This window comes from Eretmochelys imbricata, chromosome 3, assembly GCF_965152235.1.
Source record: "Eretmochelys imbricata isolate rEreImb1 chromosome 3, rEreImb1.hap1, whole genome shotgun sequence".
NCBI classification, from domain to species: domain Eukaryota; kingdom Metazoa; phylum Chordata; order Testudines; family Cheloniidae; genus Eretmochelys; species Eretmochelys imbricata.
In genome coordinates this window covers 116,476,962-116,501,486 of record NC_135574.1, presented here as the reverse complement: position 1 = coordinate 116,501,486, position 24,525 = coordinate 116,476,962, and the positions used below count along the sequence as shown (strand labels likewise).

General features: G+C 41.0%; 1 pseudogene; it reads right to left on the bottom strand.

Annotated features, from left to right (window-relative positions):
- Positions 1-410: 410 nt before the first annotated feature.
- On the bottom strand, positions 411-2,181 carry LOC144262400 (protein FAM200C-like; annotated as a pseudogene).
- Positions 2,182-24,525: the final 22,344 nt, after the last annotated feature.

The following is a 24,525-nucleotide window of genomic DNA, read 5'->3' as shown; positions in this document are numbered from 1 at the left end:
CATTTCCGCAGCATGTAGCATTAGTATTGGAAAATAGCTGAAGTGGCAAAGTCCTCACAACATACCAAGGCCCCAGTCCTGCACACACATCCATATGTGAATAGTCCTACTGCATTTACAGGCCAAATTTGAAGTGTTGAACTGTTCCATGAGCCACATGCTGGATAACAACCTGAGGGGACTCCATGTCTCTAGAACAGTGGTTCTTAACCTTTACTGCAGCCTGCACCCCTTTGGTTCTCAAAATATGTTCTCGTACCCCTTATCAAAAATCGTTGAATTAGGTCCATTCTTTAAACCTAGATATATCATAACTATAGAATGAAAGAGATAAAATAAATATATAATTCTAATTTCACAGTAAAATTAAGAATACATGAAAAATTACACACTTTTTAAAGTTTACCAGCTCAGTGACTCTTCTGCTGTTGCTTCTGTTCAATGATGTTCGAGAAACGAGGAACATTTTTTGAAATAGCCACACCCATTTAGGCGGTTTCTGGCCTTTGTTTTGATGTGTAAGAGTGATGAAAATCCTATCTCACACAAGTATGTAGTTGCAAATGGCAAAAGGATCTCCAGCACTGTCTTCGCCAGTTGTGGAAACGGTGCTAGATGAGCACACCAGAAATTCTCAAGCTTCATTGTCTCAAACTCCATTCGGATTCGGCCATTGGCTCGTAATTCAATGAGATCATCTTTCATCAAATCACTATTGTTGATGTAATACAGGTTAAAAAGAAATGGATCCAGTATCCATTTCTTTGCCACATCAAGATCTCCAGTGGAAAAATATCCTTGGAAAGAGTTACTCAGCTGTTTCAAATGCTTTGTCACTTCAGTTGCGATGGTCATTCCTTCATTTTCTGAAACAACTGTTTCTTCAAGAAAAGGAAAGTTAGTGAAATTTCTTTTCTCAACATGCTTTATCCAAACTGGAAGTTTCTGAATAAAAGCAGATAACTTTTCTCTGGCAGTTACCGTGTTCATCCCAGTTCCTTGCATAGATGTGTTGAGTTAATTTAGGTGTATGGATACATCTGCCATGTATGCTAGGCAAAGGATAAACTCTCTCTTTTCAAATTCATTAACTAAATTACTGCTTTGGTTACAAAGAAACTGACTTATTTCTTTGTGCATTTCAAAAATATGAGTAAGCATTCAGCCATGGGAAAGCCACCTCACTTCTGTATGGAAAAGAAGGACAGTGTGCTTGGCACCAATTTCTTTGCAAAAGGCATGGAAGAGGCGATGATTTAAAGCATGTCCTCTGATGAGGTTTACTGCGCTCACCGCAGTAGACAAAGTATCCTTCAATTTTGTAGGCAAAGTCTTTGCGGCAAGTACATGGCGGTGCAACATAAAAGGTGTGATCATGATAGGAGGTACATCTTTCTTTACATAGGCAACAAATCCTGAATTTTTTCCTAGCATGGCAGGGGCACCATCGATGCAAATTGATCCACACATGTCAAGTGTTATCTTACGCTTCAAAAATAAGTCTTTGATGAGATTGAACACATCGATTCCTTTCGTAGTTAATTGCAGTGGTTCACAGAACAAGAATTCTTCCAAGATTTCTTTCCCCTTTACGTACTGCACAAACACCAACAGCTGACTGCAGCCATCAAAGTCAGTTGACTCATCAAGCTGAATATCCACTTTAAGAGGACTAGCTTTGATATCTTCTATAACTTGCTGCAAGATATCCTGGCTCATCTCATGAATTTTAGAATGGATCACGCCATTTGACAAGGGAATCTGCTGAAGCTTTTTTTGCGCATCTGGTCCCAATACTATTTTTGCCATTTCCAATGCACAAGATTTCACTAATTCCTCAGCTATTGTATGAGGCTTCTTTTCCTTGGCACACAAATATGCAACTTCATAGGATGCTTGTAACAAGGGCTTCTCAAGTGACACAAACCCAAACTTCCTCAAGGTTCCACTATGTTTAAATCATGCCTTTGTAGACTTCAGGGTGTCAATGTCATGTCCAGCAGCTGCACCACTATGCTGTTTGTTGAAATGTTCAGACAGCTTCAATGGTTTGAGATTGGCGTTTGAAAATAACAAGCTGCACAGTACACATTGCAGCAGTCATTGATTTCCATCCTTCTCTGCCGTACAAGTGAACCTGTAATGAACACAGTTGTCGTTCCATTTGCGTTTCTTTGACATGGCAAGGGTTACTGAAATGAAAAAATATATAAACGGAGATGGGGGGCCTATACACTTTTAAATGCATATTAAATATACGTAAAATAGTTTTATGTTATTACTCACCACAAATAATAGTCCAGTAGGCACACAAAAATAGGCAAGTACTACCCAGAGGTGTTGCGGAGGTTTGCTGTGGAAGTAAATTGTAACCAATGTGCGAACAGTTAGTGGCTAACTGAATTCAAACAAAGCCACGGCGCTGCCACCTCATCATCTGCGCATGATTCAAGAAATACCCCGCAACGTGGCGGTACACTGTATTTTGTAGTGAGATAATTTCACTACAGTTAGCTTAAAAACTTGAAAATAATTTTTTGTTTGTATATTACAGTAATAGTTAAAAATGTATAATGTTAATAAATACATAGGTTTGATGAAACAAAGTCATTGTACTTACGTGCCTGTGCTTAATTTGTGTTTTCAATGATTTACCTTCTAAAAAAATCTGGCATGTCTCGCACCCCCAGAAAGGGCATCTCGCACCCCTAGAGGGTGCCTGAACTCCAGGTTAAGAACCACTGCTCTAGAATTAAACTTGCTCTTTATTAAGATAATTATTCTCAGAGGTGCTGCAACTGCAGGGAGCATTCCAACCATGTGTATACAGACTGACTTCCTAGTGCTTCCTCTAGACTCTTCTTTCCTGCAACTTAGCTCCTCCCTCCAAGTACCATGAAGGTTGCTACATTAAGCCTCACAACTTTTGAGTTAAGATACAAAAGAATGTTTAGAATTCCCTTGTGACGCTGAGCCAGTGAAGGCTATGCAACCAGTTGGTTGAACTAAAAGCAATCTTTAAGGGCATATTAGAAGAGCATTGAAATGGTAAATAGGGCCATTCCTTGTAGATAGTTAGCAAAGCTACGTTAAATAAACTAGAGTTCTTAAAATGTAGGTCTGTATTGTTAGAGAATCAGAAGTAGACACTGATGGTATTTGTCTGTGTATACCTGTATCTTCTTAGAAGTTTAACAATGTGATCTAAATAGCTTGTAGATGCTAAACCTCTGTTCCTGTCTATAATATTTCATTACTGTAGTATATTGATTCAAAGGTCAAAAGATGATAACATTTAGATGGAATTTGTGATGTCATAATATTATTGCCTTTTTTCTCTTCAAAGTTTGTAGTAAACTACATACGAGTTGTTTGAATGGTTAATTGCCTTTTTGCTAATGAATGCAAATAGTTATCGATGTATGCCTAGGATTTGTTTCAAAACAACAGTGTACATCACCTATTCTTCATCCAAGGAATGCCTACTGTTATCACTTGCTACCAAAAGGCTTATTAGCTGAACTTCAGCTATAAAGAATCTTTCGGGTCTGACCCTTACTATCTCAGATATGCTTAAACTTTGTTAGGAAATGTTTAAATTCCAAGACTGAGGTCTCCAGGTCTTTTCTGGATTATCCCTGCAAATTCTCATGGAAAAATTTGAACAAACTCTGCACATGGACTGCATATTGAATTATAACCTACTGAACTGATTCTAGAAGGAATTTTACAAATCAGCAGCCTCCCCATTTCTGCTACAAAACCAACCTTAGAACTTTATTCATATTTGTATGTTTAATGATCTCCTAACCATAGTAACTCTTTCTTTTCTTTTTAAATAAATCTTAGATTTAGTTAATAAGAATTGGCTGTAAGCGTGTATTTAGGAAAGATCTGAAATGTGTCTGACCTCTTGGGATTGGTAGAAGTGCAGAATCATAGAATATCAGGGTTGGAAGAGACCTCAGGAGGTCATCCAGTCCAATACCCTGCTCAAAGCAGGACCAATCCCCAACAAATCATCCCAGCCAGGGCTTTGTCAAGCCTGACCTTAAAAACCTCTAAGGAAGGAGATTCCGCCACCTCCCTAGATAACCCATTCCAGCGCTTCACCATCCTCCTCGTGAAAACGTTTTTCCTGATATCCAACCTAAACCTCCCCCACTGCAACTTGAGACCATTACTTCTCATTCTGTCATCTGGTATCACTGAGAACAGTCTAGATCCATCCTCTTTGGGACCCCCTTTCTGGTAGTTGAAAGCAGTTATCAAATCCCCTCTCATTCTTCTCTTCTGCAGACTAAATAATCCCAGTTCCCTCAGCCTCACCTCATAAATCAGGTGCTCCAGCAAACTAATAATTTTTGTTGCCCTTCGCTGGACTCTTTCCAGCTTTTCCACATCCTTCTTGTAGTGTGGAGCCCAAAACTGGACACAGTACTCCAGATGAGGCCTCACCAATGTCAAATAGAGGGGGACGATCACGTCCCTCGATCTGCTGTCAAGGTTCCTACTTATACAGCCCAAAATGCCATTAGCCTTCTTGGCAACAAGGGCATACTGTTGACTCATATCGAGCTTCTCGTCCGCTGTAACCCCTACATCCTTCTTTGCAGAACTGCTGCCTAGCCACTCGGTCCCTAGTCTGTAGCAGTGCATGGGATTCTTCCATCCTAAGTGCAGGACTCTTCACTTATCCTTGTTGAACCTCATCAGATTTCTTTTGGCTCAATCCTCTAATTTGTCTAGGTCCCTTTGTATCCTATCCCTACCTTCCAGCGTATCTACCACTCCTCCCAGTTTAGTGTCATTTGCAAACTTGCTGAGGGTGCAATCCACGCCATCCTCCAGATGATTAATGAAAATATTGAACAAAAGCAGCCCCAGGATCAACCCTTGGGACACTCCGCTTGATACCGGCTGCCAACTAGACATGGAGCCATTGATTACTACCCGTTGAGCCCAATGATTTAGCCAGCTTTCTATCCACCTTATAGTCCTTTAATCCACCCATACTTCTTTAACTTGCTGGCAAGAATACTGTGGGACACTGTATCAAAAGCTTTGCTAAAGTCCAGGAATAACATCCACAGAGCGAGTTATCTCATCATAGAAGGCAATTGGGTTAGTCAGGTATGACTTGCCCTTGGTGACTCCACGCTGACTGGTTCTGATCACTTTCCTCTCCTCTAAGTGCTTCAGAATTGATTCCTTGAGGACCTGCTTCAGGATTTTTTCCAGGGACTGAGGTGAGGCTGACTGGCCTGTAGTTCCCCAGATCCTCCTTCTTCCCTTTTTTAAAGATGGGCACTACATTTGCCTTTTTCCAGTCATCTGGGACCTCCCCCAATCACCATGAATTTTCAAAGATAATGGCCAATGGCTCTACAAGCACATCAGCCAATTCCTTTAGCACCCTCGGATGCAGCGCATTCCGCCCAAATGACTTGTGCTCATCCAGCTTTTCTAAATGGTCCTGAACCATTTCTTTCTCCACAGAGGGCTGGTCACCTCCTCCCCATGCTGTGCTGTCCAGTGCAGTAGTCTGGCAGCCGACCTTGTTCGTGAAGACAGAGGCAAAAAAAGCATTGAGTGCATTAGCTTTTTCCACATCCTGTGTCACTAGGTTGCTCCCTCATTTAGTAAGGGGCCCACACTTTTCCTGACCTTCTTCTTGTTGCCAACATACCTGAAGAAACCCTTCTTGAACTTTATATATGGTGAATAAGGGTTTTAATAACCCTCACTATATTAGACTTGGCTGTTTGGGTGGGAGCCAAAGTCTGGATTCCTAACAGGGAACTGTATTTTGGCTTCTTGGCAGCCAGTGAAGTATTACAGCATCTGTTTGGTTACTGGCTTGGTGAAATCTAATTGTAGAATAAAGCACCAGTTTGGGGGATCATGTGCCCTATGCTTTGCAGTTTGGCCTGATGGAGCATTCTCAGTATAGGCCCCTCCTGCGGCCACGGTCACTGTCCCCAGTGGACAAACACCCTACTTTTTTCAGTCTCCTGTCTTAGAATGGGCTAGGCAAAGAGTTGGCATGATCTGTCTTAAGCTCTTTCCCTGCATACGACCAATTTCTCTTGCACAGGATTTTCTCCTGAAGATTTTAGAAGGAGTTCCAAATTCCAATTTTGGATTTAATGGAGATGTGCATGGTACCTTTACCTATGGGGAGGATACCTTCTCTCCATAATTGTATCCAATTATTTACCTTTTTGCTATTGGCACTCTCTTCACCATAAGGTAGGTGTCAAAGATTCAATGAACACTAACAGCTCAATGATATAACAAATCGACACGGCCAGATATAGTCCACAGAATGAAACTTCGAAAACAGCTTGTTTTGGAAACACCAAAATTACCTTACTGAAGTATTTTGTTTAGACTATGTCAGAACAGAATACAAAATATGAAATACAATAAAAAGTACACAGCAATAAAATGAATGCTAAACTTTTTAAAATATTTGAAGACTAATTTTTTGAAGTCAGAACAATGTTGGAACACAACACCCTATTTTAATACAAATCATTTAATAATTTTTCCACTGTTTTTTTTTAAATCAGCATGTTCCTATGAAACATTTTTATTTTGACAAAAGAGCATTTTCTACCACAAAACTGTTCACTTGAAATTCTTTGTCACAGCTTTGGTGAATAATGGATCCCAATTAATTCATGTTCGAAAAAAGTCACATAGTGCTGACGCCATTGGGTAACAAATAAATGACATTCAAGGCCCCTGGCGACTGCCCAGGATCAAAAAGTAACTAGTCTTTCCTGGGTCATAAATTCAAAAGAATTAGTACATTCCTTTTTATATTCAAAATAGCAAGTTCGGCAGGCACATAAACTTGCTTCATTAACTGTAGGCCATCAGCTCAATTTAAGTAATTAATTATCACCTCCAAACCCAAAGACAATTTGGATTGCCATTAATTTTCTGATCAAATACAGGAAACAGAGTTGACTGGCTCAGTTTACTGATTCAAGATATTTTCATCCTTCTGAAGCTTATCACTTTAAAAAACTTGGGTTAAAATAAAAATGTCACTTTTATTGTCACATCTCATACTTTCACAGCAATATATGAAAATAAGTGGGTTTACCTTATGGTTGCTATTAAAATACAACATAGTATGTACTATAAATTTATATAGCATAATTTATATAAAACAATAATTTACAGGGAGATAAAGGCTGGAAAGAAGACATTTTTGTAGAGTGAAAGCCTGAAAAAATGTTTGCACGTGCTTAACTTCAATCTTATAGACTAGTCCTATTCAGGATAATGGAACAATTTATGGGATTCAAGTTAAGCACATGCATAAATGTTGACAGGATGCAAGCCTTACTCTGCAAAATCATTTTCTTTCTAGTCTGTATCTTCCTGCAAGTTATTTCATGTGAATGACAGATATCATTGCAAAATCAAGGTCTTCTTGAGGGGAGGATGAATGGATTACAGTTGTGCAAAAATCAAAATTTTCATTTCACATAATTTAATGAGAAATTTTTTTCCTCTTTCATTTCCATGTACTTTTTCATCCCTAAAACATACTTCATGTTTTGAAATGGATGGGTGGGTTATTTTAAATCAAAATCATACAAAAATGCAATTTTTGTATTATTCTGAGGTGAAACTCTCTTTGCTTAAAATGAATCTGTTCTCTTCCTGAGACACACACATTTCACCAAAAATGTGTGAATCTCAGCAGTTTTTCTCACAGAAATGGGAATAATAGTTATCTTAGACTTTATGTTTGCTAGCATTTCATTACAAATATTTGGCCTGCCTACAATGAGTTAGGATCATTAGACTGGGTTTTCAGTAAAGAACAACAAATTATTTCTCAGTAAAGAAGAACAAATAACAAATTATTCCTAGGAGAAAATTTATTAGACAAATTTAATTATATGCTCACTCTGATTGTCTATATACTGTCCCCTTCCTTCACTTCTTTGTAGCACCAGAGCACATTTGGGTAGGGATTGTATTTACCTGTTTGTACAATACTTAGTAAAATGGATCCCCATTGTCAACTGAGTCTTTGTACATTACCATAATATTGTCTCGGGACAACTTATGAAGCTCTCAAATTGATTCATTCAGAATTATTCTCCAATTTGTTATAACCAACCTTGTGCCTGTAGACTAGGTCTGAGTAGTTCACTGCAAGGGTCTGAAATTTAAACTGTATTGTTTAGTTTTGATTAGACATGTTAGAGATGAGGTACATTTCTCTTTCCTTATTGGATGATCAGAACTCTTAGAATAAAGTTTTCAGTGAAAATATTCACATTTACAATTTCAAAGGTGGAGCAGTCAACTCCAACCCTACACTACCAACTTATATTGGTATAACTAAGTTGGTCAGGAGTGTGGAAAATCCACACCACTGAGTGATGTAGTAATTCCAGCCTAACCCCTGGTCTAGACAGCATTATGTCAATGGGAGAAGCCCTCTTATTGACACAGCTATGGCCTTTCAGGGAGGTAGAGTACCTATGTTGATGGAAGAAGTAGGCAGTGTCTTCACTAAGCACTACACTGCCACAGCTGCAACAGTGCAATGCTGCAAGTGTAGACAATTCTGCAAGTGTAGACAAGCCCCTACTTGCCTTGCAAGGAGAATGCGGGTGAATCTGGACTGTTTGCAGGGTGCAGGACTGTTCAGTTTTGCCTGTTTGGTCTGCACTAGTTAACACCCAGAAGGTGGGGAGGAGCTGCCGGATGGACACAGCACCTCTTCACACCAAACCCATAGTACACTCTGCTGCAAGAGAAAGGTGTCGGGGACAAAAAGTACCCATATCCTACCCCAAGAGCGTGCTCCAGAGGTTCTCTATGACACCACCATTTGAAGTCCTGTGAGAATCCCACTTGGTAGTGTCTAAATAGTACATACATCTCATATGTCTGCACACAAACTGGAAACTTACAACATACTTGTTACAGTTCAGGGCAACTGCACCTGTATTTCACTTTAGTGCCAGTAAGGGCACCCACTGTCAGGCTTTCCGCTCCCAAGCTGTTGCCTCTCTTGGGTGGAGATCTGCACCCTTCTCCCTTCTGATTGGGGTATTTCCAAGTGACACAGTTCCCAGCCTTCACTGAGAATTTCCCCATATAGACAGGTTGCCCAAGCACACCTGCTTTCTTTCTCTTCAGAGACAATTAACAGGTATAAACTGCTACAGTTAGTAGGCAGCACACAAAACTTCCTATGCAAGTCTATTTTATTCTTAACGTAAACAGAATTACAGAGAAAATAACCTACATGCATGGTAATGAGCTTACCTAAAATGGATTCTGGCAGGTGGAGTCCTTCGACACCCCTCCTCACCCAGAGGAATCCTTGTGATCACCAATTCAGCACAACTTTAGCTCAGAACAAGCACCCAGCCTTATGAGGTCTCAGGAGGCCCAGTCCTTCAACCCTTAAGGAGCAGGGGTGCTGGAACAATTTGTATAGTGGGGGTTCTGACAGCCATAGAACCAAATTGTAAACCCTGTATATCATGGAAACCACTTCAAGCCAGGGGGTGCGGCAGCACCCCCAGTTCCAGCACCTATGGTAAGGAGTGGGACATTCTGTGGAGCAGGGGTGCTATTTCTTTGCTGACCAGAAAGAAGCCCTCAGCCAGTTTAAAACCAAGCTATTTATCCAATCCCCCTTCTTTGTCTGTTAGTCCCTGGAGAATCCAGTGTGAACTGGTATATGCATATCTCCCTGGCTTCAAAGGGTTGATAATGGAGGAAGTACATCATCCCCCAACACTATGAGAGAAGTTACATACAATGCCACAATAACACATAATTATATTTTTAAAAATACAATTATGTGTTATTGTGGCATTGTATGATATTAACCTTAATTCAATAATGTTATCTTAATTCAATAAGGTTTGTTCTGGATATTGTCAGTGTGTCACAGTGCTTTCATTATTTTCATCTACAAACTTATTCCTTTGCCTCAGCGCTTACTGTTTTTTACCAGCCTAAAATCCAGATGTAGCCTTCTTTGAGGTGAATGAGGACAGACATAGGGATGGATTTTAAGTGGCAGGCTGCAACTCTATTAAATGTAACACCAGAGAGGGGCTCTATGTGTATCATTTCCCCATACCAGAGATTTAGGTGGGTCCAGTGCGGATTCTACATGGCTCCAATCATATAGCCCATAACTCAGGGTAGAATCTCCTCTGCCTACCCCTAGGATTCAGCTTGCTCTGCTGAACTCTCTCAACGGGGACAGAGGGAACCAAATAGGGACATTGGTCAGCAATGGATTCAAGTATCCCCTTTCCCCATAGGTCCAAGTGAAATCCTCTGTCTTGTTCCTGGGTGCTGACACTTTGGTCTCTTATCTGCACTGACCACTGGCCACAAGTTGCAATGAACTGAACAAACATACAGTTCCAAATATTAAATTTCTAAACCCTATTCCTATTTAACCTAACTGTGTCTCCATAAGGCTCTGAGGAAGTGAAAAACACCTACCAGGCCTCAGCCAGTTTGGCCCCAATGGGAAAAATTCCTTCCTAACACCTAAAAGAGACAATGGGTCAGATTCACTGTGATGTTGTATGATTGAATATGAATATTTATGTCATTGATATTACCACTGTTATACAATTGCAACAAATTTTGTACAAAGTACGTCATGTAAGGTGTCAATGGAAAAGTTATAATCTATCAAATATGATTGTCCTGGTTAAATCCATGGATCATTGTTGTATCTAAAGATATGAATATTGGCCATAGACTTGTATCTTATACCTGTATTGTATTCCTGGGTAACACCCTCCAGATAAGATTTACATCAAGGCTTGGCACCTATGTGTTGATGGCCTATCAAAGACACTTATCTCTCATGATGGGTTTTAGAAGAAGCTCATCCCACCCAGTAAGCCTTCCTTTGGATGCATCAGCAAGAATATGGGCAATGGCTGCCCCTATGAGTCATCAAAGCATGTAAGTACATCTGATATGCTCAGGTGACCCTGGACTCCACCTTAGGCCAGTAACTTTTCACAAACAGAGACAGTAAATTTCCAGGCACATGGCAAAGGATATAAAAGACCCCCAAGATATTAATTTTGCCTCTTTCCCATCCTGATTCTCTGGAATGTAGATTTACAATGGGACATTTTGAACTATGCACTGAGGACCTTCCAATCCTGGAAGTTACCAGAGAGACTTTACAAGCCAACAGTTAATTCTATCACTGCTACAAACCTGACATAAGGACTTTGCAATTATTTGTATGTATATGATCAATTAACCATTATTAACTCTCTTATTCTTTTATTATTAAACCTTTAGTGTTAGTTACTAAAGGATTAGCATCAGCGTGATTATTGGGTAAGAGCTGAGTTATATTGACCTGTCTAGGTGACTGATCTCTGAGGATTAGAAGAATCGTATATTTGATTAAATTGGTTTTCAGTAACCATTCATCATAGAGTCCAAGTCTGGAAGGTGAAACAAGGGCTAGAATGCCTAAGACTGCTTTTCTGACTTACTGTTAACCAGTGTGGTGAGACAGAAGTTTATTTTTGTTACTGGCTTGGTACAATCTAATGATAGAATAACCATTAGTTTGGGGGTGAGTCTGCCCTACTTCTCAGCAGTTTGTCCTGAACTTGGCATTCTAAGCTGTGACCTATTGAGGCATGGTGACACCTACAGCCTCCTAAACACAGAGTTCCTATACTACATATAATTGCAGGGAGACAGGGTGAGTTCAGCTAACATGGGGCAAGAGAGTTGAGAAAGCCTGGGCAGGGGTTTAAATTAATTATCATATGGAGTGAGGAACTAATTGGCTCCCATATCTTTGACTGGCCAAAGGGTAGCAGAACTCCTGGGGGGAGGGGCCTACCCTTGTGTAAACTTTCCCTTTCATTCTAAAACTGTCCAGCCCCTTGCAGATCTGTCAAATCTCCTATCCATTAAACCAGTGGGTGGCACTGTTCTTCTGGCTTCCGAGTAACTTTCAGTCAGTTCCTAAGTCTTAATGCCAAAACTGGCATGCCTCATACACATGCAAAGTCTTTTGGACTCTTCAATATTGAATGAGTTATATACTGGTAGCTATATTTGGTCTGCTAAAAATAGAGCAACTTTAGACTAGGTAAACCAGCTTCAGTTAAGGTGTAATGTTATGCCTTGCTGCACCAGCAAAGCTTCCTGCGCCTCCCGCACCCAGCATGGAGGATGATACATCAAAGGAAGGGCAAGTGCGGGGGTCATGGCTACTCCACCACAAGATTTCTGCTGTGGCAGAAGCTCACTCTCACTGGCATTCCATAGGAGTTCTGTAAATAGCTGATTCTCTGAGATGATGTAGAATTAGCACATGTTCACCAGCCTTGTCCTCTTCCTCCCCAATATCCACACTTCTTGGGTTGCGCTAGCCCACTGTGTCCTTCCCTCACAGGTGCCAGAAAAGCTGTAGCACCTTTGCACTCCTGGACTCTCCTTCTCTGGAGTACTTTCACCTTCTGGGGACCACAAAGGGAATTTAGTTCAGGGAATTTAGACAGTAGGTTAGGAGATGGGACTACTGGACCAACAAATATGCAAATCAAGTGCATAATGATGAAATCATTGGCCACTCTGAGTCTGACAAGGGCACCAATTAGTGGTAATTGTGATTATGGGCTTTGTGATATGGACGTATAGGATGTGGCTAGGAACTGGACCAAATGACCATACCACTGCCATCAGTGAATGAAAATGAAGTGTGGCAAGATGTTGAATCGATATTTTTACCCATTTCAGGATTTAGTCCTCAAGCTATTCCAGTCATGGAAATTCCACAGCAGTCAACTGGGATTCTGTGTGAGGAGCAGTGATAGACTCTAATCCTTCATGTCTGCAAGGATTTAATTTATTGAAATTATATTAAAACATTCCTTTTTTAACAGAGCTTGGTCAGCTGTGGCATTTTAGAATTAAAATTACACAATGCAGAAATATACTATTCCACCTACTTAACTAAAACATGAAATCAAAGCAGACTCATCTAAGCACTCCTAACTGGATATTTCAGTCCAGTTCCATAGCCAAAACTGAGAAAGAGGGCTTGGGGGCTTTTGGAGAGAGATGGTTTCTAGTTCTGATCTTGTTGCTGTAAGAGATTTACAACATTCTAGTTAGGGCTCAGACGTGTCCATAAGGCACAGCCTGGCACTGAGAGCTGTGCAGAGCCACATTGCTTTAGGGACTATCCCAGAGGTGGCTGTCTCAGGGAGGCAGAATGCCTCTGGGAGCTCCAGGCTGTACAGAGGCAGTCTGCCACCTGCTACACCTGTTTTAAGAAATGCCGTTTACATCTTGTGTGTGTGCTGCCAGCCTGGCAGCTTTGCTGGCCAATTCCCACTGGGAAGAAGGTGGGGCTTTTGCATGCCTCTTTTTGGAGGAGGAAAGTAAACAAATACATAAAAAATACAATAAACTTTCCTTAATCATCCAGTTGTTCTATGTAACACTAACAAGTAAAACTTGTTTATATATATGAGATATTTAAGTTGAAAGTACACCTTTAATAACAAGATACCTGTGTCTGCCATTCCCTGTTCCTATATACACAGCTATTGAATCCTTGAACTGTAGTGTTTCAATCATTAGGGCCAGATTACATATACTGAGGAGTACATATGCACAGGAGTAATCCCACAGAAATCCTGTTAGTGCTCAGCAATCTGGGTTTTAATTATCCACATTTCCTTACAGTAAACTAGCTTTCTAGGCTCCTGAAACAAAATTACTTTGAGACCACCTGAACTTTCTTAGCACAGCTAAAGAAGTTGTAAGTAATGTTTTATATTGATGTTTTAAATTAACCAGAAGCTTCTTGGTGGCACAACAAATTGTAAAATAAGTCACAAATTAGCTTAACTGGTCACAGTGGCAGTCAAGGACAAAACCAATGAAAGATAGTTAATAAGCAAGAAAACGGTATCTTATTCCCTTAAAAGGTAGAGGGCCAACTGTATCTCTGTGTTGAAGTACCACGCTTATGAGAGAAGGATCAGTATACTCAGATGACAACATTTTTAATTTAAGGGCCTGAGGCCAGGAGGTAATAACAGTGAATTGCTTTATCTGAACAGAATCAAAGTTGTTAAATCAAATTACCCTAAGCTGATGCTGGAGGAGATGAACACAGCCCCAGACAAATCCTTGATGAGTCTTTGAGGGCCCTGGTTAATAAAGAATGGAAGGCCAAATCTGCCAGTCCCTTACCCAGAAAAAAATTCACATTTGAAGTCGGTAGAAGTTTTGCCCAGCTAAGTACTAAGTAAGGACTGCAAGGTTTGACTCTAAGAAGTGCACTAGGCTTTTATTAAATTATTTTATAGACTTAATATATTTACAGAAAACCTCATGAAGATTGGGGGACTGTCTCGTTTTAAAAACAGCAGCAGAGAGGAATTTAATAAATTACCAATCAAAGAAATAGGTTGTTAAATAGGGCTGCAAAAGTCTAGTGACCTGGTTGTTATTGGTAAACTGTCAAAGGCTTATAAAAATTGCATTCCTTATTTTTCAGGTTTATTGATGGATGTACATATATATACTTACTTTTAGCTGAGCCACATGCAATCCAGAGACCACAACTTGGTGGGCTTCTAAGTAACTCACAATCCAGAGGAGTGTCTCATCTTAGAAATGACTCAGAGAAGAGATGGTTTGCTTACAGTCTGGTTAATCATTACCTCAGTCTCCGCACTCAAGAACGGTTTCTCTAGATTCTTGTTCAGCAGGTAATTTATTTAAATTTCTCCCCCTCATTTAAAAATACAAGTCGCTGTGAGTTCTGCAGGAAATACTTTCTGCAGTAATTATGAAATAGTGTTCAATGAACCTTCCCATTGTAGTTGTTCAGTAGTGTTTTAAAAAGTGTAATGCACCTTGTAAGGAAGACTGGTAAGCTCTCTTACCTTCAGTCAGTGAGAAGATGTGAAATGGGCAGAATAGGTATTACATAGACTGGGATGTTCTGGCCACGTTGGCGGTATGAAAATAGGCTGAGTACTTGGTTCTTGGGGTTCCCTCAGACTTAATGGAGATTTTCAATGAACTATTTGCCTATGTTTTCAGAAGACTTGATCCTTCAAATTGTTAGTCACAAGCAATGGAGTAATTGTGGCTCAAACTCAGGGGGAGTCGTAGACAATGTCAAGGAGATGGGTCTTCAGTTGGTAGGCTCAGTCCCCACTTTGGTCATGAGAGAGCACTCCACAACAGCATCACAATTTATGTTTACACTGCAAAATAAATACCATCCCATACACAACTATGCATTATTTGATCCAATCCAGAAATAATTAGAACTTGTACTTTGATAGGAATTAGGTCCATCACACAAACCTGAAAAACTGGAGGACTGTGTGTGGCTCAGTGATTTAGAAACAGGACCCTGAGTCTCATGGTATGAAAATTAACCAGAGAAAGTATGGGGCCCCTGCTTTCATTCAAAGGCACATTCTACACTCTCTCTCTGAAGATAATGCAATAGTCCAGCCAATTTCAAGAAACCTAAACCTGATGCCAGAAACAGCTCCTTCCTCCTAGTGCTTGCCCTTTCCTTTCTATTACAATTATAAGGTTTTTGGGGCAGGGACTGTCTTTTAGGTATATTACAGTTAAGTACATAGGGCCCATCACACATTACTCTAAAACCACTAATATTATTAAAAAGCTCTGGCTCGTTCTCCCAGATTCCTTTTGTCCCCTTCTCCTAAAGGAAGGATTACCTTTTTCCTTTGCTTGGGGAACTGAAGAACAGTCAATCTCCTCTAATAACATGTGTGTACGGATGGGCTGAAGAAGCCAAATACCCCTCCCACCCCTGCTGCTGTAGCACAAAGCCCAGCAAATCTTTTCCCTCCCCTGATGTGCAGTCAGCAGAAGGGAACAGGAAGCAGCATCTTCTGTGCAGCTTTCCTGATGGTGTCCTGTAGAAACACCTCTTTGCTGCTGAGAAATTTTAATTCGACTCAACAGATGATCAGTGGCTCTACCTGGATGGAGGAATGGAGCTCAGCTGGGTGTAGCGTCAGACTGCTGAAGTCTTCACCCCAGCAATGGCTTTTTCCTCTTAGCCCCCCTTGTTTTCTGTTATTTATCCAACTAGAAAGCTATTTTAAAAATATATTAAATTAGATAAAGCTACATCACACTGTGGACCAAATTCTCTGTGATATAATTCTGCTGATCTCAATGTAGTTACAATGTAGCATAGAAATTGGCCCTTTATTCCTTTTGAGTTTCCAAAATTCTATTCTACTCCTTTTATGATGTGGCAAAATAATTAATTATGACTTCTTCTTTTACTGCAATTGTTATCATTTCAGATCATTTGTTCCTCTCCCTTTCCTCCTCGAAACATATTCAGGAGTCAGGAAAAAGACAACCTTCCATAAATCATATTCAAAGATGTTGAAGGTAGAAGAAAACTATCAGATGGATGGAAGCATGTGCACGGATCTCTTGACAGACCTAATTACTGTTTCTTGTACATGTAATAAAGCATGGAAACACCATGAATATTGCTGTCACCTTTAAAAGCCTTTGTGCGTTCATAAATAACGTTACTTGGTTGACAGGCTGCTTATTTGCTAGGGTTTTGCTTCCAGACTATGTAAGAACCCAAACAAACCTGAATATTTAGTTATTTGGTTAATCCCCACACAGCTGAGTATTTATGTCCGAGTCTATTTTTTTCACTGTATTTGTGTCTGTCTGTTTTTTGCCTCAAGGAGCCATTTATGGCACTGAAATGACTCTAGTTTATCTTTTCATAGCATTTCCACCAGCCAAGAACTGAAATACTATGAAAAGACCCAGATCTCTCATTATTTCTGCCTTAGGCTCCATATGGCATTAAACAAAACAAAACCCTGCGGAAAATGTAAATACAAATGCTAGAGCTCACAAATGTAACCGTGACAGTTGTAATAGAGCTAACTGGACCTCGGACCCTTTCTCTGGCCTCTCTGAGCGCACGCTTATCAGGTCTGAGGCCTCATGCCTCTATGTCCCTGAGATGGAATCCCACAGTTCTCCCACTCTTAGACTGGGTGCTAGGCTACAGTTCCTTGTGTAACAACGGTGCTTAGCCCAACAGGTCTGACTGGTTTTGACTGGTTCTTTCCTTCAGGAGTTGTGACCTGTGGATAACACAGTGATCCAAAACTTAAAACAAAGTAGTGTTTCTTCTTAACAGGAGAGCAATGAGTGCTTAATTGATGGCTAGTGATTAATGGTGCCCACTCTCTGCCTAACCACCATTTCTGGAACTGTAGCTCCCCTGGATATGATGTTTATGAATGCAAACATATTAAAGTTGGACTAAGATCACTTTCCTTGAATATTCACATTTTTAAATTGAATTCACTTCAGTGGTTTTGTGCTCATTTTGCATTTAACATTCCCTGAGGCCTGATTTTACCACTCTTGTTCATCTACAATGGTATCTTAGTCCATTGATTTCAGTGGAAATAATTCAGGAGAAAGACACAACTTTATGTGAGTAAGGGTGGTAAAACTGAATACTGAATAGTGGAGTCTGACTATCAGGAGTTAACATCAGCACATTTCAAAATTGCATGTGAAAGTATTCAAAATGGAGACATTCGCACATTCATCTTTAAGCCATGCCTGCTTGATGTGGCATTCTGTCCCCTTCTAGTGGCAGCTAGACCAGCTAGAGCTTGATGAGCCTGCTATAGCTCATGTCCTTTAGCTCATGTGTTAAGCTCCAGAGATCCCAGGTTTGATCCTGGCTGCTGCCAACCGGGGTCTGACGGCATTACAATCTAATTAGAGGAATCCTTTAACATGAAGTTAACATCTACATTTTGGAGCATCTGAGTTTTAGGGCTCTAGACTTGAACATGAGACCCAGATTAAGTTCTCAGGAGCATAGGGTACTCCTGCCCACTCCATTTCATGGAGCTGTCCATTGCCCAGCCAACCGCAGAGTTTGGTATCATGGCGGAGCGTGTAGGGCATTGTTCCTGGAGCTGTTAGAAGTGGTAGCTGTGGAGCTTGTACTGAAGCGGGTGACTGCACTCTGTTGGCCACCAAACTGATTGGCCATTCCATGACCATATGATCCTGTTCTCTTTTCCTCCACTCCTCAGCAAGGAATTTGTCCAGCAGTCTCATCCCACAGTGTCCACTCTTCCTCAGCCTTTTGTACTCCAGGTGCTCTTCACGCTTGCAAGCCACGTTGCCAAATATCTCATCCCTGGCTCCCTTGCATTAGCCTGCAGCTGGATGACTCCTAGTCCTGATTGGGAGGGTTGGCCCATCTGATGTGAAAGTAACTGGGAAGTTAATGAAAGAGAGAGCATTTTGTTGTTGTTGTTGTTGTTGAGGGGGAGGAAAACAAAAGAACAGGATCCCCCACTTCATGGTCTGCATCAAGACAAGGCCACAGTTTGCAACTTCTATCATTTCGGAATGCCTACATTACTCCTTTATGAATTCTCCTGTTCAGAAGCTCCTACTGCTAACATTGATAGCCCTCAGACATACTACAGTAAGATTAATATATTAATTTCATTCTAAAAAATGTAAAAATTTGGGCCTGGCTGAGGGTAGGTGGGGTAAAATCCTGTCAAAGGCCTTATCAGTATTGGTTCTAACTTTGTTTCAGGCTGGGCAAGCTCTGGAGGATATAAATATTTTGGATGTTCCAGAATGGAAGAAAGAAATAGATCAAATCCCACTACTGGCCTGAAAAGCTATCTGTGCAAAAGAGATATTTATGCATCTAGTGACTGAACGACAGATCAGTGAGTGCAGAGGTTTAGTAAGTTCCAGGGCAGGGCTAGCACGTTTGGTCAGATTCCTAGGAAGGGCAATCTACTAAAGATCCTGCTACATGAAAAACAGTTGAGTTCAAACTGAAACCATTTTTTAATTATTTATTTAGAAAAATGAGAGTCAGAAATTTCATTTTGAACTAAATGTTTTTTCAATTTGGGGTATTTTTAAACTTGTGTTCACTAAAAGGAAAAAAAAATGCCAACAACAACAAAAAAAAAAAAGGGCTAGAATCACACAGCCAGAGAATAAGGTAGTGGCTGCTCTGTCATACCCCATAGTGAGAGCACTTACCTGGGATGTGGGAGACCTAGGTTTGAATCCCAGCTGTGGAGCAGAGACTTGCACCCAGGTCTCCTGGATGAGTGCTCTAACAGATCAGCTATAGAGACATTCATTCTCTCTCGCCTCCTCCTCAGTTTCCCTACCTATATGGAATGACTCAACCCTCTCTCTTTTTTCCAAGTCCCAGCTTTCATTCTCCTTCATTCCCTAAAAACTCTCACCCCCTGAACCTCAAGCAAGCATTTCTGCCTTCCTTCTTCTCCCAAAGTTCCCTTGTCTTTTGGTCTCTCCCAATACCTTCCGATCCCAACGTTTCTCAGAAATTTAAATTTACAATGATCCCTTCACTCTCTCTGCCTCCCAAAATAGCACTAATCTCACAGATTCATAGAGTTTAAGGTGAAAGAACCATTAAATCATCTAGGACTTACTGTGTATCTAGTTCTTTTTTGCACCCTGTTATAGTATTGGCCTTCACAACATCCCCTAGCAAAGAATTCCACAGGTTGACTGTGTATTATGGGATGAAATACTTCCTTTTGTTTAGTTTAAATCTGCTGCCTATTAAAGATAGGAGGGCAAGGAAGAAAAGAAAAGCAGCTAGCCCTACAAGAAGAGGAGAAGAGATAATTGAGATAGCCAGGGTTTGGAACCCCAGGAGAATAGAACATGACTCACAGAAGATTGCTAGTGAGAACTAAAGCCAAGAGGACTTGCAGCTGGAAAGAACAGGAGGAAAGCCAGAGAATTGCACCAACATCAGGAAGAGACAGGTCTACATGCTTGGGGACTCCTTACTCAGCGGAATGGATAAGCCTGTTGCCTGAGCTGATCCGGAGAACAGAAGGGTGTGCTGCCTGCTGGGAGCTAAGACATGGAATGTGCATCTGAGACTGAAGAGGATCCTAATGGGAGTGGAAAAGAATCTACTGATTCCTTCCCATGTGAAGGATAATGATAGTGCTAGATTTTCACTGGAACACATTCAGGGAGACTACACCAGGCTGGGGAAGATGCTTAAAGAAAGGGAGGCTCAGGTGATCTTCAGTGGGATTCTATCTGTCTCTAGAGGAAGAGAGCAAAGACAAGACAAGATTATTATGATCAACAGATGGCTCAGTCAGCAGTGCTTATAAGAAGGGCTTTTGGGATGTTTGACAACTGGCAGGAATTATGGACAGAGGACTGTTCTCATGGGATAGACTCCACCTGAGGAGGGAGGGAAATAAACTTCTGGGATGCAGGTTGGCACAACTGATGAAAAGAGCTTTAAGAGCTAGGAATTTGGGGGAAAACGGTTAGGAGATGCTCAAGTAATCTCCATGTCTCTCCAAGTAAGAGCTGATACAGCAGTTGAGAAAGGAACAACAGAAGGTAGGAGAATGGACATCAAGTGGAAGGATAGCACCAATACCAATGACACTAACAGTCCAGTTGGTGATACTGGCAGTAGAATGACTATATCTAAACATGGGCTATATCTAAACAAGGTGGGCTCCTATCAGCAGGAGAAAAAAAACTTTTGTTGTGATAATCTGGATGGCCCATTTCCAACAGTTGACAAGAAGGTGTGAGTAACAGTAGGGGGAAAAATTAGCATGGGGAAATAGTTTTACTTTATGTAAAGACCCACCCACTCCCAGTCTTTATTCAAGCTTAATTTAATGGTGTCCAGTTTGCAAACTAATTCCAAATCTGCAGTTTCTCGTTGGAGTCTGGTTTTGAAGATTTTTTGCTGTAGCATTGCGACTTTTAGGTCTGTAACTGAGTGATCAGGTGTTCTCTGAAGTGTTCTCTGACTGGTTTTTGAATGTTATAATTCTTGACATCTGATTTGTGTCCATTTATTCTTTTGCATAGTCTAACTGATCACCATATTTGGGGTAGGGAAGGCATTTTCCCCAGCTGAGATTGGCAAAACCCTGGGGTGTTTTCACCTTTCTCTGCAGCTGTGGGCACAGGCTACGTTCTGGTTTGAACTAGAGTAGATGGTGGATTCTCTGTAACTTGAAGTCTTTAAATCACGATTTGAGGACTTCAGTAACTCAGCCAGAGTCTGTGTGTATTAGAAGAGCGGGTAGGTGAGGGTCTGTGGCCTCAGTCCGCTGTACCCACTTTGACGGCACAGTCCAGTTCAAGCTCCCATTTCAGAACAGGGATCCTCTGGAACAGAATGAATCTGGCCCAATAACTTTTCTTCTTCCCATTACTCTTTGCCATTAGTGCAATGGTGAGTCTATTAGTGAAGATTATTTTTCCTTTTGATGGTTTTGCAAACTCTTAAGTATTCAGTTTGTTTTAGCATAATTCCTTCTTCTGCAGATAGCTCGTTATTCTGGGTTCAATCCTTTGTTGGATCTTAGTTTAAAAACAAAGAGTCAAATCCTGACTCCCCACTCTCCTCCCTTGGCTTTCTACTATTCCCTACACGGGAAACTTTGCACTGAAGCCAGTGGGAGTTACCTGAGTTAGAACTTCCTAAAAATGGAGTCAGGAGTACAGGATTTGGCCTGGGAAGAGTATGCAAGTATTCATCTTTATTTCCTGCCCAGAAAGGGCTGCCTCATTCACCCTCTTGGCTGTGAGGCAATGATAAGTGTCTGAGGCGTTCACTGTCTCTGCTGTGCGGTGGGGGAGCATATGGGAGACTAACAAGGAATGTTTGCAATCATATCAGACCTGTTAAGCCTCCTGGTTTGAGCCACTTTCTTCTTTTTTCAGTCTAGTAACTTAACTCTGATTATAGAGTCCCAGAAGGATTGTAACCAGAGGTGTAGCCCAGAGCATAGTCACCCCAAAGTACCCATGGACATTTGTCATGTTCCTGTACCAGCTATGGACTGGCTACAGAGATTCCTTCCTAGCAAGGAAACCACCAGATGTGTTCTTCATGAATCCTTTAATGGTCTGCCAGGTGTGGATGAGGTTAGCTTCAATAAGGTATTTTATACGCAGTGTCACCTACTGGCTGAACAGTGTAATAAAACTTAGCGTTCCATTACAGACAAGGAGCTATGGCTCAAGCCACACAGCAGTGATTGCTCTATCCCAGCCTCCCTGGTTGCAAGGGTCTATGAACTATAATTAGAGAGGAGCAGCCAGGGCCAGAGCCTCCCTCCCATACACAGGGGGGTAAGGAGTAGCCAGATTTAGGCACCCAACTACCAGACTCAGCCAGAACCATAGCAATCCCCATGTTCCTAAATCTCATTGCCATGATGCATCCTATTGCCAGTCTTACGCTCAGGACACTTGCAGGTAATCAGGACAATTGCTATTGCATCTGTCAATAATGTAATGCATCAAAATGCAAATTAGGGCACTGAACTATTTAAATAAAAGCTGCAGATTTCTGAACCTTGAGTCTTAACAGGTTATGTGCAGTGAAAAACAATGTTTGTTGTCCAGTGTTTCACAGGATTTCTAATTGTTGCAAACTTATTGCAAGCAAAGCTCATTTGGGTCTTACTGGAGCCAGTCTTGCAATGAAGCTACATTCCCCTCTCTCAACAGCTTGTGTAAAACCCCTTCTGATTGGCTGTCTTCTCCACTTCCTCACCTCCTTGGAAACAGCAGCCAAAGGAATTTTGGAATAAGGTGAGTCGGGGGAGGGAGCAGAAAGAACACAGCAGCTCAGGGCAGTTCTGCTTCCTCTCAACCTCTTGTGAAAAATGGGTGAACATCTTTTCACTCCTTCCCTCTAATGATCCAACCCCAGGCTTGGAGTGAGATGAGGAAATGCCCTGTCCCCAGGCCTGCCAGGGCCTGAAGAACCTCCATGGTTGCAGATGGAACAGATGGTGCTTTAGTAGGCAAGGGACTAGGGGCCAATGAGGGTACAGGATTGTTGTGTGGCTGGGTAGGTGGAGTTGATGTGGAGTTTGGGCAGACGTGAGAACTGAGGACAGAAAATTAATTGATTTTTGGAGCTGGAGGTGAAGGGTTGATATTGAGGCTGGGGCACAAGATTAATTGCAGGGATGTCGCGGACGAAATCCTATTTCTCACTGTAAATTGGCAACACTAATTGTGTCACTCACTGGGGTTGGCAGGGGGGTTCAAAAATCAGAAGACATGAAAAAATATTATGTCATATTATTTGGAGGGTTTTGACTCAATTTTAGAACGTTTGGGGGGTTGCAATACTGTGTTGCATTTTCACACGCTTGCACTGTTTTGTTAAGCTTTGTGTTTTTTAAATTCAGAGCTAGCATAACAAAGAAATCAGACTTGATAGAGAGATTCAAGGCACTGACAGAATTAGAACACTTCTGAGTTCACCTTTATTAATGAGGAAATAGCAGATGCACCCTGATTCTGATTTCACTTTCACTGGTGTAAATCAAAACTACTGTGTGTATATACTCGATTGACTGTCTTTGTTCTTTCTGAAAGCTTTCTACACAGACACATTTTGGAACAGGGACTAATCACAGTTCATCTATTACACACAACCATTTTGTGTACTTAATACTCCTCATTGTGTGTTATTTCTGTGGGACTCACTTCAGTCACTTGTTTGCATGGATTTCGTTAGCAGCTTCTTTCTCCTTTAGTGGAAGTGGCTTGTACTTGATGGAGGTGTGTGGAAGGTGGGAAGAGAGTTGATGCTCAAGCACAGAGCGTTCAAGGTAACGTATCTGTAAACTAAACCATGGGAAACAAGGAGTGGGATCAGATTAAGTTCTCAGTTACACTGCTGTAAAATTGAAGTAATTCTATTGACTTCAGCATTATACTGAAATGTACAGCAAATAAAGTGAATCCAGAACTTGGGCCTCTAAGTTAATAGAGGAAGTTTCCCAGAATTAACAGGATATAACTCCCCCCCCACACACACACACACCCCACTAGGGCTTACTCATTTTTGTATGTTAGGAACAAATTCTTCCATGCCAGAAATATTTTGATTTATCACTTTATTTCATTGTTTGTGTGGCTTCCCTGCTTCTGGAAACACTGGTTGTTTTATATCTTCATCTTCACTAACAAAAATGGATTTAATTTGATCATTTGAAACAATGATCTCCCCTTCTGACCCAGCATAGAGGTTTTTATACCTCATCACATGATCCAAAAGACAGGAAAAAACCTGTTTTCACAGCAGACAAGGCTTGTGGCAATTTAAAGTGCATACTATTTTTAAAAGCTATTCTTTTCAGATTTGATTTATTGGTGAATCTTATGATATCTGTTTCCTCTAGTAGTGTGGAAAAAAAGACTGTCACCGTTACTGCTTCTGGTATGACAACAGTGGCCTGGTAGCAGAGATACATCAATGAGCCAGCATGATATACTGAGAAGACAAAGGGAGCATGGGGAATGCAGGACTGATTTGGGAGACTATGGAGCTGATGATTTGGGAGCGAGAATATGGAATTA